Source organism: Triticum urartu, chromosome 6A, assembly GCF_056163025.1.
Source record: "Triticum urartu cultivar PI428250 chromosome 6A, HENAU_Tu73, whole genome shotgun sequence".
NCBI classification, from domain to species: domain Eukaryota; kingdom Viridiplantae; phylum Streptophyta; class Magnoliopsida; order Poales; family Poaceae; genus Triticum; species Triticum urartu.
The window spans coordinates 214,471,001-214,479,193 of NC_141878.1; the positions used below are offsets into that span (position 1 = coordinate 214,471,001).

At 56.8% G+C, this 8,193-nt stretch overlaps 1 pseudogene; it reads right to left on the bottom strand.

Annotated features, from left to right (window-relative positions):
- Window positions 1-6,361: 6,361 nt before the first annotated feature.
- On the bottom strand, window positions 6,362-7,751 carry LOC147964803 (uncharacterized; annotated as a pseudogene).
- Between the last annotated feature and the right edge of the window lie 442 nt (window positions 7,752-8,193).

Sequence of the window (8,193 nt, forward strand, 5' to 3'; positions counted from 1 at the left end):
GTTGGAGAAGAGATAGCCTGGCTTCTCGCAGCCGGCTTCATTATGGAAGTGTTCTTCCCAGAATGGTTATCCAACCCAGTCCTTGTACTGAAGAAGAATAAGCAGTGGCGCATGTGTATTGATTATACCAGCCTCAACAAAGCTTGCCCCAAAGATCCGTTTGCTTTGCCAAGAATTGACCAAGTGATAGACTCCACAGCCAGATGCGAGTTGTTGAGTTTTTTGGATGCATATTCAGGGTATCATCAAATCAAGCTAAACCCGGCCGACAGACTGAAGACCGCCTTTATCACACCATTCGGAGCCTTCTGTTACCTGACCATGACATTCGGCCTGAGAAATGTTGGTGCCACGTTTCGGCGTTGCATGCAGAAGTGCCTCCTCAAAAAACTTGGCAGAAATGCTCACGTCTACGTAGATGACATTGTGGTGAAGACGGAGAAGCGTGGCACTCTACTGGAAGATCCTAAGGAAACCTTTGAAAATTTGCGTCGTTTTCAAATCAAGCTCAACCCGAAGAAATGCATCTTTGGAGTACCAGCTGGCCAACTTCTTGGCTTTCTGGTCTCAGAGCGTGGCATATAGTGCAACCCAATAAAGATCAAGGCCGTCGAGAGGATCGAGGTATCCACCCGACTGCTGGACATGCAAAAATTCACCGGCTGCTTGGCATCCATCAGCCGTTTCATCAGTCGGCTGGGCAAGAAGGCTCTTCCCTTGTACCAGCTCATGAAGAAGACTACTTTTTTGGAGTGGAATGACAAGCCAAACGAAGCTTTTCTCTAGCTCAACAAGATGCTGACCACTCTGCCTGTCCTGCGGCTCCGACTGCTAAGCAGCCTATGCTTCTCTACATTGCCGCTACCAGCCGGGTGGTCAGCACAGGCATAGTTGTGGAACGCAAGGAAGACGGCAAGGCATTACCAGTCCAGAGGCCGGTGTATTACCTGAGTGAAGTGTTATCCGCCTCCAAGCAGAACTACCCCCACTATCAGAAGATGTGCTACGGCGTGCATTTCGCTGCCAAGAAGCTGAAGTCGTACTTTCAAGAGCACTCAATCACTGTTGTCTGCACTACTCCACCCGCCGAGATCACTGGAAGCCGAGACGCTTCGGGCCGAGTGGCCAAATGGGCTATAGATTTGGCCCCCTACACCATCTACTACTAGCCTTACACCGCCATCAAGTCTCAAGCACTGGCCGACTTCCTCGTCGACTAGGCCGAGACCCAGTACTTGCCGCCAGCAATGGACTCCACCAATTGGCGGATGCATTTTGATGGTTCCAAGATGCGCACCGGCTTGGGAGCCGGCATCGTCCTTACCTCTCCCAAAGGCGACAAACTCATATATGTATTGCAAATTCATTTTTCCGCCTCCAACAACGTAGCTAAATACGAAGCACTCATACAGGGGATCCGGCTTGCCAAGGAACTCGGCATTCGCTGGATCCTGTGCTATGGAGACTCCCACTTGGTGGTCCAACAGTCATCAGGCGACTGGGATGCCAAGGATGCAAACATGGCAAGCTACCGCTTCCTCGTCCAGAAGCTCAGCGGATACTTTGAAAGGTGCAAGTTCCTCCATGTGCCACGAAACGACAATGAGCAAGCCAATGCTTTAGCACGAATCGGATCCACTCGGCAAGCAATACCAGCCGGCGTCGCCCTACAATGCCTCCTCAAGCCATCTGTCAAGCCGTCACCAGAATCAGATTCCATCTTCATGCCGGTTCCTCCCGAAGCAGTCGGATCCGACTAGAGGATCCCGGTAGTCGGCCCGGGGACTTCGGCAGGCGGCTCGGGGACTGCTGTAGCCACACCCGGCCTGGGGACTTCAAAACCTGGCCCGGGGGCTGCAGCAGTCAGCCCGAGGACTTCATCGACACAACAAGCGGCAGCCGACTCCAACCCACCGCCACCCAGCCCAGTTGCCCTCATGCAGGTTGCAGTTCTGGCAGTCGAAGAAATAGCAGCACCTTCATGGGCGCATCCCATCCTCAACTTTCTGGTGAACAAAGAGTTGCCAACCGATGAGATCTCGGCCCGACAAGTGCAACGTCGGGCAGCAGCATACACCATTGTCAACAAAGAACTAGTGAGGCGCAATGTCACTGGTGTGTACCAGCGCTGCGTGGAGCCGGAGAAAGTCCAAGCAATCCTCAAAGATATCCACCAAGGCGAGTGTGGTCACCACGCGGCGTCAAGATCACTTGTTGCCAAAGCTTTCCGCCATGGCTTTTTTTGGCCGACTGCTCTAGAAGATGCCAAAGACTTGGTCCAGAAATGTAAAGGGTGCCAGAAACTCCGCTCAAAGCCACATCTGTCGGCTTCTACACTCAAGACAATCCCCATCGCCTGGCCCTTTGCCGTCTAGGGACTGGACATGGTGGGACCATTCAAGAAAGCACGCGGCGGCACGACCCATCTTCTTATCGCCATGGACAAGTTCACCAAGTGGATAGAAGCAAAACCAATCAAGAAGTTGAATGGTCCAACTGTTGTAACTTTCATTGCTGACATCACCATTCGGTATGGCATACCACACAACATCATCACCGACAACGGCACAAACTTCGCCAAAGGCGCCTTGGCTCGTTTTTGCGCGACACAGGGCATCCGACTGGACTTAGCGTCTGTTGTCCATCCGCAGTCAAACGGCCAAGTGGAGCAAGCAAATGGTCTCATTTTTTCTGGCATCAAACCCCGACTGATCAAGCCTCTGGAGCGTTCGGCCGGCTGTTGGCTCGATGAGCTGTCGACCGTCCTCTGGAGCCTGCGCACAACTCCAAACAAGTCAACCGGCTTCACACCTTTCTTCCTCGTCTACGGTGCCGAAGCCGTCATCCCGATGGACATAGAATTCGACTCCCCTCGAATTACCATGTACACCGAAGAGGAGGCAAAAGAAGCATGAGAAGACGGCGTTGATCTGGTGGAAGAGGGACGGCTGTTGGCACTCAGCCAGTCCACCATCTACCAGTAGAGTCTACACTGATACTACAACCGGAAGGTCAAGCCAAGATCCTTCCAAGAGGGAGACCTTGTGCTCCGGCTGATCCAGCGGCCAGCCGGCCAGCACAAGCTCTCGGCACCTTGGGAAGGCCCCTTCATCATCAGCAAAGTTTTGGGCAACGACTCCTACTACCTGATCGACGCTCAGAAGCCCAGAGCACGCAAGAGAGACAACTCCGGCAAGGAGACAGAGAGATCATGGAACGCAAATCTCCTTCGAAGATTTTACAGTTAAAGCAGTATGTACCATGCTACCTTTTGTATTAAGTATGAAGACTCCGGGTCCCCCGAGAAGAGCTCGGGGGCTACCCTCTTTTATCTATATGATAAGTGTTATGCCTATGAATGTGTTATTTTGTTATTCTACCTGGCACCGGGTCCGACCAGTCGGCCCGGGGGCTCGCCGCCTTGCACCATGTGGTGTTTCCTGCAGTCGGACAAGTAGTGTGTTGGCACCTAAACCTTCTTCTGCCACAAGCCGCAGCTCACAGAGCGACTGTCCGGAGGGCAGGAGTTAAGGGCAAAAAGGGTGTCCACATGAAAAATGGCTTAAGGACCCAGAGCACGCACATACTTCAAGCCGGCTTCCCGCCTCATCGACCGGCTGCCGAGCAGCCGGCCGGCCGGCTTCTACTTAACTTGTTAAAACTCTAGTCGGCTAAGTACTTGCCCTCCCAAAAGTAGCTAAGTACTTGACCCAGCCACAGTCCGCAGAGCGGCTGTCTGGCTGGCAAGACGGCAGCTAAGGGAGGGCGTCAAAGGAAAAAGGCCAAGGAGCAAAAAGCAAGAAAAGCCAGAACTGGCGAAAAGACAACTTGCATGAAAGAATATTTACATGTCAAAAGGCCCTTGGACAGCATTCAACAATGTTTGAAATACACCCCGCGGGTGGAATTGTGCAAATTTAACAAAGTTTGTCAAGACTGATAAAGCAGGAAAAATAAGATAAGTCGGCGGCCTAGGGAGCAGCAGAGGGATCCGGCTGGTTGGCAGAGTCGATGGTGCCGGTTGGTGGAGTGGACGGCTGGTCAGTCTCCGCTTGATCACCTCCAGTAGCAGTCGGTGCACTCGAGCGTGGCTTGTTGTTTGAGGCACGATCAAGCTAAGGTTGGTCGTCCGCTCGGACCTCTGGCACATCTTCTTCGCTTTCCTCGTCCTCCTCATCTTCTCCCTCGTCGCTGGAGTCGATCACGTTGGCCAAGTCCTCGTCATCCTCCGGGTTCAGCCCAAACCACTCCGGTGGCGCCTCGGCACCGTTCTCAGCCAGCTCGGGAACGAAGATGCTGGTGTTGGTGTACTCGGCAATCACCGCTGCCCGTCTGACTAGGTCGCGCTCCACCGCCACCAACTCTTCTTGGGTCTCCGGCCGGAATGTGGTCAACTGGGCTAGATTTAGCCCAGGATACCACGCCTTGACGAACTCCAAGGCCCGACGCGCTCCAGCCCTAGCCGAGGAACCCTTCCAAGCCTCGAGTCGGCCGACCGCCACCTCCAGCCAGTCGACAGACCGACTGGGAGTGCGCGGAGCCGGCATGTCTGGCCAAAGGGCGGAGATCGCCTGGGCCCCGACACACTGAAGATGGCGCGGCATCCGATGAGTCGGCCGAAGATGGGCCTGGATGCTGAGAAGCTGTTCGCTAAGGGTTCGGGGGGCGTCGGCGGCGATATGCACGCCTTCCACCCTCCGTTCCTCATGATAGGCCTCAATAGCCTGGTTGGCGGCGCCAAAATGGCCAGGAAAGAAGTCTACCTAGGAAGAAAGCAAAGAAACCAGAAGTTAGAAGCTAGAAGCCGGCCTGATCAGCAGCCAGCAACTCAAAGAAAGGAAAAGAAGAAAGCTTATCGTCAACCATGTCTTCAATCCTGCCAAAGCCGGCGGTCAGCAATGCTTCCTTGTCAGTCCAAGTGGAGCGTTCGGTCTCGAACTCGGCGAGGAGATTGGACTCCTTCACTTCCGCCTCCTTCCGAGCCTTCTCGAGAAGCTCCGCCTGCTCCGCCAGTTGATTGGCCAGTCGGTCACGCTCCTGGGCCAGCTCATTGCACTCTGCCTCCTTGGCATGCAACGCAGTGTTGGTTTCACCCAGCTACCGCTGCAGGGCAGCATTGGCCTCTACAAGAGTAGAGAAAGAAAAAGATGTCAATAATCAAGAAGGAAGAAGTATAGTTGCCGGGGAGATCCGGCCCAACTGCTCGGCAGTCAGCCCAAATCTCGGGGACTACATCCCGCGGGTGCGCCATTGTGCCCCCGCAGAGAAAGAAAACAAAGACTTACTCCAGCTTTCCGACAAGTCGGCAGTCTGTCGGTCCAGATCTCAGACGTTGGAGTTGAAGGTGATCGCGCGAAGATTATGATAATCCTATGCTGAAGATGGCAGAAAAAGTTAGCACTTGGAGCTTGCCAATTAAAGCTCCGAGCCGCCTGCTCAGCAGCCAGCCCGAAGCTCAGGGGCTACACCCAGTGGGTGCGCTGGCGTGCCCCCACAGAGAAAATACAGGAATCAAAGACGAATAAGTAAGAAATATACCCGAATGGCCGCTCGCGAATCCAAGAATGCCCTGTTGCACTGCTGAAGAGTGGTGGCCTCAGCTCAGAGTTTGGCCTGGACGTCCAGGATCACTTGGTTTAAAGCGCCTGTCCCACCTCCATGCACCCATTCAGCGGGCGCGGTGCTGGTTGCTTCGGCATCCGGGGCTGACGAGCTCGCTGCGCCGGCTTCCAGCGGTTGTGGCGCCGAAGTCGCCTTCGCGCCTCGGCGGCACAAGGGTGTGCGGGCCTCAGGAGTCGGGCCCGTCACAACCTCGTTTCCGGCTGGCGGTGCCGGCGGGGCGGCCGGCTGCTTGTCTCGTGCTCCGTCAGATGGCGGTGGCGGAGGCACGGCTACCTCCGGCATGACGATGTCGCCAACTTCCCTCTCCATGACCGGTTATTCATCGCCGGCTCCCCCAGTCGGCGCCGTGAACTCCGGTGGCAGTGGCGCGGAGTTTAGGGGGACGATGAACAACGGTGCCTGACGGTACACGGCTTCTTCGGCCAGCTTCTTCGCTGCGGCATCGGCCTCAGCCTCCGCCAACTTCTTCAACACGGCGGCCTCCGCCTTGTCCGCCTCCTCCTACTCCCTGCTGGCGGCTTCCTGCTCCTCGCGCACCTCCTGCACATTTCGTTCCTGTGCCTCCTGGAGGTCGGCTGTAGGGTCGATTCGCCGGGTGGTGGTAGAAGTCTCCGCCGACCCGATGACGGAGGCGGCGGCCGACTTCTCAAGTGAGAGTGGAGCCCTAAGTCAAGAAAAATAAAGAAGAGAAGAAGCTCAGATAGAATCAACAAAGAAGGAAGGCACAAGAAAAAGACACTTATGCTGACACCATAGGAGGTGCCTTCGGAAGCTTCTGAAACTTGGTCGCCTACTCGGCGGCCTCCTTCCGCTTGGTCGCGGTAGTCGGGTTCTTGGTCTTCTTCGGTGCGCTGCCGAACAAGACGGCGCCTTGTTTGCACTTGCGCGTGCCGCCTTGAGCAGCCGGCTCGGCGGAAGGGCCCACGTCCGCCCTGCCGGCGCGGCTCGTCCTCATCTTCGTCGTCATCAGGCCAGGTCTCGATGCCGCCTACGTCTTTGGAGCAGCCTGCTCCGTCGCCGCCGCCTATGGCATCATCCTCCAGGGCGGCCACCCCCAAGTCAGGGTCGTCCACATCGCTCACCGCCCGGTCCGACAGGTAGTCTCCACCCGGCCCTACGACGGTGGCCGTCGCCGGAGACATGAAGATCTGCATTACGAAAACCGACCATTCAAAGATGGCAGGACCAAGACCAAGATGTGGTACTGAAAAGGAAAGAATTTATAAACTTATAGGCGGCGGTGGGTTGGCACGGGAGTATGGCCGCTTGCCGAATCGCCAAGACCCTTCTGACAGCTTAAGGTCGGAGATCTCGTTCACCACTCGGCACACCTTGGCAGTCGGCATGTCCTTCATGCACATCCGGCTCGGGTCATGATGCCCGCTCATCCGACAGATCAAATGAGGCCGGCCTTGGAGCGGGAGAACCCGGCGCTCGACGAAGGCGACCAGCAGGTCGGACGCCCTGAGGCCTTCTTCATTCATTAGCACCCGGAGCCGGTTAACGGCGGCGGTGACGTCGGCTGACATGGGCTTCAGCTTGTAGCCCCAATTGGCCCACGGCTCACCTGGAGGGCCGGCTTCGTAGGGCGGCAGGTTGAGGAAGTCGACGTCCGGGTTGACGTTCTCCATGTAAAAATATGATTTCTGCCATAGTTTGACCGATTGTGACAGCTTGATGGAGGGGAAGGCATTTTTCGAAGACGGGCAGTGCACCACGACGAAGGCGCCGCACTGGGCCGCCTTCTCCTTGACGGAGGTGCCCAGTTTGGTGTAGAAGAACGCTCCCCACAACTCGATGGTGGGGAGGATGCCCAGGTAGCCCTCGCACATCATGACGAAGGCGGACAACAGCGTCACAGTGTTGGGCGTCAGATGATGAGGTTGAAGATGGTAGAAGTCGAGGAAGGAGCAGAGGAACCCGCTCGCCAGCAGGCCGAAGGCGCGGAGGAAGTGCGAGCGGAAGATAACCCACTCGCCTCCCATCGGCGCCGGCGAGATATCTTTCTTCGGAGGCATGCGCACCTTGAAGAAGCCCGCACCGGGTAGCCGCCGTGTGGCGCGAAGGAAGGCGAGATGGTCGTCTATCACGACCGAGCCGTCCCAGTCCCCTCCCCGTTCGTGCGCCATGGAGTTCGAGTTGGATGGAGGGATGGCGCAGTGGCGGAGGCAAAAGCCATGGCGGGGCAAGAGGTCTGGGGCAGAGAAGATCGACGGCGACGAGCTGTAGCAGCGCTCCGGCCGAGCGTAGAATTGCGGCGGCAGTAAGAAGAGGAGAAGGACAAAAATGGCGAAGGGAGAGGAGGGCGCGCGTGCTCTGCCGCTCCCCCTCCTCCCCCTACTTGTAGCCCCTGGGCTGCGAAGCCGAGGGGGCGGGGCACGGGGTCATGGGATTAAGTGCGCCCACGACCCCGCGATTATTACATGAGTTACTGCGCGCAGTAACTCCGTGCAGAGCCACAGCTGTCCGCATCGGCCGCGGCGGATCCGCCCGCCCGCCAGGGCCCGGTAGTGGCGGGCCCAGCATGCTGTCGCGTCCCGTCGCGCATGAGGGCTGGCCAGCTGGCTGGCG